General features: G+C 42.5%; 1 protein-coding gene and 1 long non-coding RNA gene across 4 annotated transcripts in view; one reads left to right on the top strand and one right to left on the bottom strand.

Annotated features, from left to right (window-relative positions):
- Positions 1 to 12,271, bottom strand: part of PHTF2 (putative homeodomain transcription factor 2) — a 154,491-nt gene that overhangs the window by 109,880 nt on the left and 32,340 nt on the right. The gene's annotated exons all lie outside the window — the stretch shown is intronic.
- The window catches only part of LOC109315755, a 19,954-nt gene continuing 11,018 nt past the window's right edge, over positions 3,336 to 12,271 (top strand). The window contains exon 1 of the long non-coding RNA XR_002102597.1: positions 3,336 to 3,466. This is a non-coding gene — a long non-coding RNA (uncharacterized LOC109315755). The remainder of the gene's footprint in view (positions 3,467 to 12,271) is intronic.

The following is a 12,271-nucleotide window of genomic DNA, read 5'->3' as shown; positions in this document are numbered from 1 at the left end:
GGGGGGGGAGGATCTTGTTGAGTTTGAGTACATGTTCCGCCTCTTGAAGGCTCCGATCCAAAACATTTATTTGTAGCAGCTTCAGAAGGAGAGAGAGCTACTGTTTGTGAGTTCACAGCACCTGTTAAGCTGTGGCTACAAACAGATGTTACATTTGTCCCAGAAGAAACCACTTATTCCCAGGACAAAGCACAATCATTCAAACATCCATGTCTGTTGTCATGAAGCAAAGCCTAAAAAGGTTCATGGCCTGGGGCATCACAAAGTATATCTGAACAGTTGTCCCAGGATTGCAACACTGAAGCAATGGCATAGAAGTGCATCCAGCCTCTTTCCTGAACCCCAATTGGAAGGGTGGTGCATATAAATGCCAATCCCTGGGCTTCTCTGTCACAGGACTGTCACAGCTTCACCAGGGATAAATGCAAGGTCTGTTTATAGCCTGCAGTTGTTACATATGCACAAGCCTGTTGCAATACCAGACAGGCAAAACTGCTCCAACATCCAAGGTCAACAGCAGGGCAATTTAGTTCACTTGTATTGTTATAGGCTCATGCAGAGGTAACAGTTACAAATGTAACAGCTGCTACACACTCCCAAACAGCAGCTCCCCCTCCACTTTTCAAGCTATTACAAAAGGTACATTTGTCCGTGCCCCATGTGTCTTTGCAGACAGAGATACATATTTTTGTAACGTTATTTCTGGCAAGGGAAAAAAGAGAAAGGAAATTAAACAAAATTGATGGGAGAGGATTTTTTTTTTTTTTTTAAACATACCTAGCTTCCGGAATGGGCCGTCAGCTCAGGCATATATAGCTAGCCCAATTAATTAAAGCTTTGATACTGACAATGTGGTTGTGCAGCTCTCTACTCTGTAGAGTGTATGCATTCACTTTTCATTCTCATCCCAATCTCGCACTTCAATGCTCATGATTTGTTAATTTAATCCTTGGGGAACTGAAAAAGTGTTTCTAAGGTAACAAATGTAGATAAACAAGTTTACATTTTACACTTAATACTCCTCTTCCACCCTGATGTAAATCACTTTATTACACTCATGTTGCAAATCAAACACACAGACAAAAGAGACAATAGGAAGTTCTATAAAGTAGCGTAACTAGCATGTCTCCCTTCCCACACATGACCAAAATACAACAGGCCTGGCGTTGAGGGAAGAGAAGAGGTGTGTATAGTAGGCAAGGGTTTAAATTCTGACCTCGCCCTGCTGCCAGAAGTCAGAAAAAGCATGTTTTGTTTGTTCAGCTACTTGTTTAATAGAATCCGCTGATAAGAACCAGCAGCAATTATGCTTTTTGTACAGGCTGGGCCGCATCATGAAATTATTACCAAAGGATACAACAAACAAATGTTAAGCAATCAAAAGAAACAGCCTAGGTATGAATTAACTTAAGTTCTTGTATTAAATTTCTTAATGCCATCAAATGATCCGAGTGTTAAATTATTAATAGTGACAGCCAACTCCATTCATCTTCAAAAAAAAAAGAAAAAAAAAAGTTAAGAAGTATTAATTCTCCCTGGGAGAAAAACAGGCAGACAGACAAACCAAACTTTTATTATAAACATATTAAAAACAAAAAGGTGAAAATATAGAAGTGTATGGCTCCACCGGGGCCTAAGCATGAAATATTACATATTGCAAACCCCTCCCTTCACAGGCTCACACACTGAGGTTCTCCCTGAGCAACACATGCACCCATTGTTGGGAACAAATCAGGCCTCCATGGACCCTGGTGCAGCCACTTGCCACAGCAGGCCCAGATACTAGGTAGGCTCCTGTTGCCTGTCAAGGAGCACAGGCGGCTCACAGCAGGTGGCAGGAAGGCTGCAAGAAGCTTCATCAGGGTCCACTGCACCCTGGGCCAGCTCATTGGCAGCAGGGGGTAGATGCATGCCTTGGAGTGGACAGCAGGGAAGGGGCTGTGGGTGAGCTGCCACAAAAAGGATCAGGCCCTTTGTAGCTCCCCCACTGTCCACCGCTGGGGCACCAACATTTTACTAGTTGAGGTTGCAAATGTTTTTGGCAGTCGGCCCAAAAACGTTGCCAAATCCTGTTCTATTCCTATCTTTCAAAGCATTTGCAATCCTTCCCAGTGTTATGTCACCTGCAAAAAACTGATCAGGAAACTCTATTCGGGCTCACTATGTCCACTGTATTCCCTTCAACCATCAAACTAGTCACCCTGCCACAATAGGAGATCAAGATGAGGTTGAAGTAGGCTCCTTATTCCCAGTTCCCTATTCTTTATTCCCAGTACCCATTTCCTTTTTCAAAGCTAATCTAGACCCAATAAAAACTTGTTCTTAATGAATTCCACATCATAGAGAATTTTATTAGCTAGGTATATGTACTAATTAATATGTAAAATAATATCCCACATCAAGTACAGAGCCCTAAATGAAGGTCAGATTAGGACGGGATTATGGGGCAAAATACTTCTTGGGTCACCCCACATTTCATGGCGATGCCACTGAGGAACTGTCCCAATGAACCCTGGCCACAGTCCTGCCCAGCCCAAAGCACGGTTTGGCCATGCTAAGCTTCCAGCTAACAGCCCCCATGCCCATTATACTAAGTATAATGGCTTGAAGGAATTAGCTTTCGGGTTGGCATCACGGCTAGAAGTTCATCTTGGGCCACACATCAGAATACCTGTGCCACCAGGGGACTGTCCTGGACATCTGTGACCAGACACTTTCCAGGCCCAAAGTGCGGTTTGGGTGTGCCCGGCTGCCCAACAGACAGCACTTCAGCCCCTGTGCTACGTGTTTGGACCCAAATAAAGAACTGGATTTTGGGCTGGGATTATACTCAGAAATCCTTCTTGGCACTGAGAGACTGTCTTGGACATCTCTGACCAGAGACTCGCCTCACCCAAAGCACGGTTTGGCCGTGCCAGGCTGACAACAGCCAGCACCCCAGCCGCTGTGCTAAATACATGGAACTGAATAAGGAACTGGATACTGGGCTGGGATTATACCCAGAAATCCTTCTTCGGCCACTCCAGACCATGTCTCTGTGCCACCAGGGGATGCTTCTAGACATCTCTGAATAGAGATCTGCCCAGCCCAAAACGCAGTTTAGCCACGCCAGGCTGCCAGCTGACACTACCTCCCAGACACTGTGCTAAGTATCTGGACCCTAATAAGGAACTGGATATTGGGATGGGATTATACCCAGAAATCCTTTTTAGGCCACCCCATGGCATGTCTCTTTGGCACCAGGGGACTCTCCTGGACATCTCACCAGAGACCTACCCAGCCCAGCCCAAAACACAGTTTGGCCGTGCCGGGCTGCCAAAACACAGCACCCTAGCCACTGTGTTAAGTATATGGAACCAAATAAGGAACTGGATTATGGGCTGGGATTATACTCAGAAATCCTTCTTGGGCCACCCCAGACCACACCTCTGTGCCACCAGAGGACTCTCCTGGACATTTCTGAACAGTTTGGCTGTGCCAGGATGACTGGCCTTTTCCCAGCTATCCAAAACTTCCCTTATCTCCATAATTATAAATATCCTTTCAGTGCCCTGGGATGAAGTTCGTCTAGGCTGGCTCACTTAAATTCATTCAAATCAGTTAAAAGCTCTCTGACATTCTTTTGTTATCATGATCCTCAACCTTTTCCCTTCTTTGTCTATATAATTTTTGCTAGCCATCTGTTTGCAATGTATTTTGTTTGTAAAGACCAAGGAAAAAAGTAGCTGTTGAGCAGTTTCACCTTCTTTGAGTCTTCTGTTAATACAGGGGTGGGCAAAATGCAGCCTACCAGGCAATTCTATCCAGCCCACGAGGCCCCTAAAAATTTAGAAAATTAATATTAATCTGCCCTGAGCTGCTTGTCATGAGGCCCCCGATGGCTTGCCGAAACTCAGTAAGCGGCCCTCTGCCTAAAATAATTGCCCGCCCCTGTGTTAATAGCTCACCTATTTAAAACAGTGTTCTGCAGTTTCACTTGTTAAACTACAAGATGTTTCTTTATCTAGTTGATTCTTCTTATTGAAATCACTTTGGGACATTATGATTTGATTCTATGAAACCAGCTGATTCCATTAACAAGAGGGGTCTCCTTTTAAGAACATGGATACTCACTCTTCCCCCACAGCCCCCTGACCCTGATTGTGCTCATCACCCCCACCCCACCAAAACAAGCTCCCCAGCCCTGCTGGTGGCCTTGCCCCACATCCCCCAGCACCCCAGCCCTGCCTAACTCCCTCTCTCACTATGGGGGCTCAATTCCCACCCTGCAACTTGCCTGGTGGCCACCGGACACCCCCTGCCTGAACACCCTCCTCCTGCTCCCTCCCAGCCTCCTGCAGGTTGGATCTCTGCCAGGTTGGCTCCTCACAAAACTGCAAAATCCTCAGGCTTCTCCTGTAAAACGATTCCAAAAACCTAGAATTGTGATTCTAATACGAGCAATTTTTACATGCAATAATACACAAATGGCTTTGGTTTTCCCATATTCATTCAAATAAGTGGCTGATTTTATTAACCAGCAATTCTATAAAGTGGAATCTACTCTACCAGTTCAGTACACCTGTGACAGTGATCTGCTCAGGTCCCTTCCAACCCTACCTACTATGAAACTATGTATGAGATTTAAACCGGGTTGATAGCAAAACTGCTTAATTCTGATAGATTTACAAGTGTGAGCTAAACTGATACAATATTTAGCCAGTTAAGAGTCCACATAAGGACTCACTCAACTAAATTAGTTTTTAAACAGATTGTATTAAAAACAGGTACGATTTCTGTGTTCACAAAAGTCAAAGAAAGTTTTTGAATCATCTAAGTGAGAAGATTGAACATATTGGTAGAAGCCTTCATAGAAAAGCAAGTAGATAAAAGCTAATTCAGGAATAGCCTTGGTATACTTAGATCCTGCCTCAACAAAGGGCTGGACAAAATGACATCTTGAGGTCCCTTCCTGCCCCATTTTTCCTAAGAGAACATATCAAAACCCTGTTCTTTTATATGTACATACACACATGCATTTAAACTTTATTATCCCTGTTAATTTCATATCTTTTATACCTGCTCTAATGAAGGAACTATTTTCAACCAGTTGAGACAGAAAACATACTTAACACCTTTTGATGGCATATCTTCACTGTCAAAATGGTTAGTGAATCTCAAACCTCACATGATTTCAAAACCAGGTGTAAAAAATCAAAGCTGCCTCTTGTTGTGGATTTAACACCTGTTCACAGCAACAGGTGTTCTGGTGCTAGACTATTCCTGGCACAGGGGCATCATACTTGGTCAGTCAAAAGCAGATCTGAGCCATTAACCTCCACTGATGTCTAATTCATACATCTACCAACTGGAAAGCTATTCATCACATTTTGCTGAATTTCTGGCACAGCAGCAGCATATCAATGCACCAACCTCCAGCCTGTGAGCCAGATGAGGCCATGTCATCCAACCTGCAGGTCTCCCCGTGTCTGGAAAACTTGCTTGTGGGGAAAGCAGTGGCAGTATTAATTGCAGCTCCCCCACTGCCGAATTTCTGGATGACATGGCCCTGCCCTATTAGATCACACTGGCACATGGTATCGTTCTGTGGCTGAATCCAACGCATGGAGTCTGGCCAGCGTGCACACCCAGATCACATCCATGGATCGATCCCACATGCTGATCCCAGAAAACCAGTCACATGACACTCATTGGGTCTGTACAGAAAATATTCCCAAAGAAAATGCTGCTGGTAAAAGGTAGTCTCTCTTATGAGATGTTACTGTAAAAAAAAAAAAATGTCAACTAAACCAAAGTTCTGAAAGTTTTAAAAAGATGCTAAACAAATCCAAACCAAATGTTCTGTTTTCATTTATATTAGGGGCTCTAAACAAGTATAAAACATTTTGAAGACAGAGCAATGAGCAGAATAGGAAAAATTTCCTCCCTTTCTCCTGGTGCACAACACAAAAGCACTGCATTTTCCAAACATGGATAAAACAAAATCTGAAGGATCTACTTGAATCCTAAGAGAAAAGTTAAATCCAAGTTACAGTACAAATGAATTCTGAACAAATAATTAGCCCTGCAGATTGAATACTAACACAACACAATTACATGACAGCAGTATCCAGGATTGCATAGACAACCTTAATATACTATTTCTCAACTTGGGTGAGTTTTAATTTGAAATGGTAACATCTTAGTACAATTTTTTTTTGTAATAAGCTTCCTATGTTTCAGATGAAAATAATCCATCAGATTCACATCTCTGCTAGACAGCCTTGGACAGTGAGATATTACGTTCATGGGGCCATATAAAACTTGCATAAAATGCTCTGTACTAAACAGCATTATACATACATTCAATTAAGAAGAAATCTTTACTTCATTCCACACTCCCTTTCCATACAACAGAAAGGTCTCCTTCCCTGTGCACCTTCCCTTAATAAAGGCACAAAATTCCACATAGTCTTCCCCAACTTACTTATGCATTATAATTTGTAATACAAAATTAGCCAAAGTGTCAGAGTTCAGGCAGACTCTATCCGTAAGAACACGCAGACTTGTAGAATCAAATAAGTAGGGCTGGAAGGGAGCTTGAAAGGTCATCTAATCCAAACTTCTGCCTGAAGCAGGATCATCCTTATCCAAACTATGCTATACAAATCTAATGTTAGAGTATTAGCAAAATACTGTCAACCCTGACACAACCACAAGACATAAACACCCAAACCTGTCGCAGGTAAAGCAAGGGGACCACAGTAGCCTCAGTTCTGCTGCTGCAAAAGTTGTTAAAATATGCTGGACAATCCTGAGAAGAGGGCCACACACCCAGGTACAGAGGAAGGCAAAAATCCCCACAGTCCATAGGAATCTGACCACGGGGCAAAATTCCTTCTTGATCCCAAAATATGGCAGTCAGTCTGACCCTGAGGGGAGGGGCAAGACCCTCTAGCCAGGAAACTCCAGGCTTAAGTCCCAGCAGGAGCACTGGCATACACCCCTGTGAAATCCCCAGACTTAGCTATAGCCAACACCCAATGTCTCTGAGGAAGGCTTTAAAAAACAACCTGACATGTGGCAGCAGGAGGGGAAAAATTCCCTCCCAGCCCCACGTAGCAACCAGCAAAGGCCAGAAACATGGGAAATACCCACAGTGGAACACAGACAAAATGTCCCTGACCAATGCCTGTCCAACCCCTTCTTGAACACTTCCATGATGTAGAGTCCACAACTTCCCTAGGCAGTCTATACCGATGCCTCACTGTTCTAATAGTGAACCAAGTTTTTCCTGATACCCAATCTAAACCAACTTTGCTGCACCTTCAAGCTATTGATACATGTCCTACTCTCTGCAGCAAGAGAGGAAAGGTATTCTCTCTCTTCTTTGAGGCAGTCCTTCAAGTATTTAAGGACTACTATCATGTCCTCTCTTCAGCATGTCCAGCTTGCAGAAAAAGCACCTATGTTTTTCAGCCTCTCCTCATACGACTTGCCTTCCAAAACCTTTATCATTTTTGTCACCCATGCTTCTGGATCCTCTCAATTTCTCCATGTCCCTTTTAAAATGTGGATCCCAAAACTGCACAATATTCCAAATGAGACCTAACTAGTGCCGAGCAGAGAGGCACCATCATCTCCTGTGTTTTGTACCTAATGCATCTCAAAATCACATTAGCCTTTTGTTCTGTGACTTCATGCTACAGGCTCATATTGAGTCTGCAATCTACCAAAGACTCCCAAAATCTTCTCTGTAGTGCTGCCATCCAACTAGACATGACCCTTTTGTATTTGTATTTATGATCATTCTTCCCAAGGTGTAGCACCTTGCATTTGTCAGTATGGAATTTCATCCTGTTTGCTCCAAACCAGATTTCCAATCTGCTGAGATTGTTCTGATTGCATTCCCATCCTCCAAAATGTTTGCAATGCTGCCCAGTTTTGCGTCATCTGAAAACTTCCTCAAAAAGCTTTCTATTCCAGCAACCAGATCATTATAAACACGCTGAACAGCACAGGGCCCAGGACAGAGCCCTGTGGTATTCCACCAAAAGCCTCCTGCCATTCCGTCTTGGATCCATATATAAATTACCTGCTTGTGGCTATCGAGTCAGTCAATTTTCTTATAATAGCTTTGTCCACCCCACATCTTCCATTTTGTTTGAGACTGTGGGACCTTGTCAAAAACCCTGATGAAGTCCAGAATAGCACACTAAGATTTACTCATCATTAAATAGTGCTGGGATTTTTTCCCTTAGAGAAAAAGTGAAACCAACTACACTGTTGTGTGGGGTGACATGCCAGCCTCTGCAGGGGCCTGCACAGCACCCTCCACAGGATGCAGCTCATCAGGGCAGGGCCCCCACAGGAGGGCAGGGTAGCAGCAGTTCTCCCTGCAAGTGTGTAGCCTCTGCCCCCTATATCCTCTTAGAACAGGAGCAGGCAACGTTTTTTGGCCGCAGTGCTGAAAAACCACAATGTCTACCCTTGCAAGGTGCCGGAGTGCTGACATGCCAGAAAAACAAGATGAGGGTCTCAGAGCAGACAGTGGGGATAGGGCCTGAGGCAGTATAGTCCTCCCGCTATCTGCTCTGAGGTGCACATGCAGTCGCCACCAGCATAGAGCTGATGCCAGGGCCATGTAGCCCAGCACAGCTGTTTGCAGCCTGCCTGCTGCAGCTGCCCAGAGCCCAGGCAGGCTACAAAAAAATTGCACTGGGCTCTGGAGCCCAGTCATCAGCTCTGTGCCAGAAACAGGAAAGAGGCCGGGGTTGTGCTGCCTCAGGCCCCTTCTCCACTGTCTGCTCCAAGGCACGCGTGAACCTGCTGGTATGGAGTTAATGGCAGAGCCCAGAGCTAATGTTTGCAGTTTCTTCACCGCAGCCAGCCCAGACTGGGTAGCTAATACCAACCACAGAGCCCGGTCTACTTGCAGCAGGACTTACAGCCACACAGCTGCCTGTTGGGAGCAGCCCAGGCTTCGTGGCTGGCAGCAGCTGCCTAGAGCCCAGGCTGGCGGTGGCATGCCGAGCAAAATGGCCTTGCATGCTGTGCTCGGCACATGTGCCAGGGGTTGCTGACCCCTGTCTTAGAAGTTGGGCAGGCCTGCTCTGGAGAATTGGGAATGAGCTCAATCTTACATAACAAAATAAACAGTAAATCTGTTTGTGGTCTGACATTTCCTTCTACTATTTCTTATGTTTGGAGAAAATGCAATTTCATCTGGTATCAAAAATTTCAGCCGTCACATTTTCTGTTGATTCACAAATCCCCCAACCTAGGTCTGTTCAGTGTCTCATCCATTCTAACTTTTTCAGCTTCTCAAAATCCAGAGATGTTGGAGTAAGTAGATAAACTAACCTTTTCATCTTGCCTTCACTGCTAAATTTGGTAATATATAAGCATGTTGATGGGGCTCAATCACTGTAATGTTTTTGTTATTGTTCACCAAGCATATACCTGGACTTGTGAAAATTCTGAGCAAGTATAATTTAGAAAAAACTTAAGTTTGTTTCAACAAGGATACTTGAAAGCCAAACTTTAAGTCTAGAAGTACACTTCTATATAAGCAGAATATATGGCTTAGTAGACCTTTACAAAGTTTAAAAAGTAAAAATGATAGCACTTTCAATTAACAGCAACATAATAAACTGATACCCTAGAAGAATATTTGTTTTGCTGATGAGGGTAGTATATGCATAAACAACTGATTTACAAACCAATGAACTTTGAGCCATGAATATGTGATTTAGCATGGGACATTAAACTGTCAAGTTTCTGAAGACTTAAAAAAGCCATAATCTAATATCCTTGGCTTCTATTAAAATTTGACAAAACATTAACCCATGTGAGCAACTGATTGTTACTGCAGATACATTTCCCTCTAATTCTCAAGAGTATAACTTTCTAAAATGTCTAAGCATACTTAAAACCACCTTTTTTCCTGAAATAATGAAAATAGTTTGAAGCCTTCAAAAACCAGCCATATCTTTAAAATTTGTGTTTTTAACAGATCACATAACCAGCTTGAAATGAGTACTTAAAAGCTGCTGTGTTCACTTTTCCCAAACCCAGATAAACACATCTCTTTATAATCACATGCTGCCTATTTTCATAATTTCATTATCAACAGTCAACTTCCAAAAAGAATAATGCAAAAAAAAAAAATCCAGTTACTGTTAACCTACTTACTGGTAAACTGCTTAATATCAACATTGTAAGCAATCTCAGCTGGGTAAACTTACCACTTATGTCACACTTATCTAATGATGTTCCAAGATCGAACGAGTTAACAGATAAAAATTAACGAGTATTTATTTTTTGTGCTGTTGTACACCCTTTCTTCCTTTCAGTTTATCAGCGTATTATTTAACATAGCATATTTTCTATGGTTTTTACTCCATTTCTTAAGTTACATATTAAATAAAATGTCAGGGTTGAGCATTACATAAGCTCACAACAATGCACAAAACAGAAGGGTCTAAATTCTAGGCGATTCTAAATAAGAGCTGTAGTGCTGCCTTTGTGAACCAACTGAAATATTTGTAAGCATCAGCTGGTATGTAGCTCCTGTAATTGTCAACTCCGATTAATACCACAGGCTTTTTGTTGGTCCTGTGCTTGTGACATTACATTATTAGGGTTCAACTGTATTATACAGCTTTATTCGCTTATGACGACTGAAATGACTGGCACTTCTTATACATCTTTAAAGAAATGTTATCACTTGTTAAATAATTACGTCTATAAACAGTTTTTTAATGAAATAAGCTAACATTGAACCCCCCCCCCCAAAGCTATTTCCTTGGGTTCATACAAAGATTCATACTAATTGATTTAATTGTACATGATACCTTCCCAGTGTCTTGTTCAGGAACAGCCAAAAATAAACAAAAACAATAAGCTATATGTGCATCAAGATTGAATTTGAGCTTTGTGAATGACACTGATAGTCACTTTGAGCCAATGTAGTGATGCTATCAAGGTGTAGTCCAATACTCAGTCGTGTGATTCTAATGGAATCAATCAATATTTCAGGAGACATTTATAATTCATGAACAAGTAGACTACTATTCTCCAAGATTATAATCCTGAGAATGCACACCTATTGTTTCATCATAATGTTTTAATATCTTGACATATGTGGCAATGCTTGTTCATAATGTCAAACATATTTAGAATTTCTAAATAGCACAATGCAGGAAATAAATGAATGAATAGCTAAATCTAAAAGATAAATTCCAAGTGAAGTTAAAGCAAATTTATTATGATAGATCTGCTGAAGAATTAAGATCAGAATTAAGTTTATTAAGAAACCTTAAACAACATTATTCAGTTTTCAAAAGAGAAAAATGATGCAACTGCATGTGAATTATATACCAAGCAGTATATATTAATATTAAACCATATATAGTAGAAACACTGTGTACTTGTAAGCATCATCTTCTATAGCTATTTGTGTAAAAATACTTCACATCCATTTTACCCTGAAGAATCCAGGTTTTAAAGTTATAAGGCAGTACAGTCTCTGTAAAAGCACAAAGCAGGACTACATTAAAAGGTACTTTAATCAGAGCCCTCTTGCTGTCACAAAAAAAGTAAGCCACAGGGCAAGAGAAGCAACAGTCCAGTTCTAGTACAGATCAGTCTGCTGGAGTTCACTTTTGGTACTAGATGCCAGGCTCTTCGGAGACAGGAATGATTTGTTAAGGGTTTGGACAATATTAGAAGGGCAAGTGGGTAGAGACTGGCAAAATGACCAAGCAAGGGTTTCATGGTTGGCAGGGTTGGAAGGGACTTGAGCAGATCATCAAGTCCGACCCCCTGCCTTGGCAGGAAAAAGTACTGGGGTCAAACGACCCTAGCAAGGTGTTCGTCTAGCCTTGTCTTAAAGACCCCCAGGGTAGGGGCCAGCACCACTTCGCTTGGAAGTTGGTTCCAGCTCCTAGCCGTCCTGTGAGCGAAGTAGCACCTCCTGATGTCTAGTATTAGTTGCCACGAGTAGGGGTTAGAATAGCACAGGTCTCTCAAATTTTTGGGAGGAGACTACTCAAGAGAGGCAGGAAGAAACAAGTGGTTAATGCAAGTTGCACACTGTATTCATCTGGACTCTGACCTTTCAACTATCCAGTGTGAAAAGAGACTCCAAGCACCTTAAGAGTTACCCAGCACTACTTTTCATAGTTTCTAGGGTTGGAAGGGACCTGAGCAGATCATCTAGCCCGACCCCCTGCCATGGCAGGAAAGAATACTGGGGTCAAATGACCCCAGCAAGATGTTCATCTAACCT

The sequence above is a fragment of the Crocodylus porosus genome, unplaced genomic scaffold (genome assembly GCF_001723895.1).
Source record: "Crocodylus porosus isolate Cpor-Errol unplaced genomic scaffold, CroPor_comp1, whole genome shotgun sequence".
Taxonomy (NCBI): domain Eukaryota; kingdom Metazoa; phylum Chordata; order Crocodylia; family Crocodylidae; genus Crocodylus; species Crocodylus porosus.
The sequence above is the reverse complement of the archived record's forward strand: the minus strand, read 5'-3'. Positions and strand labels throughout refer to the sequence as shown.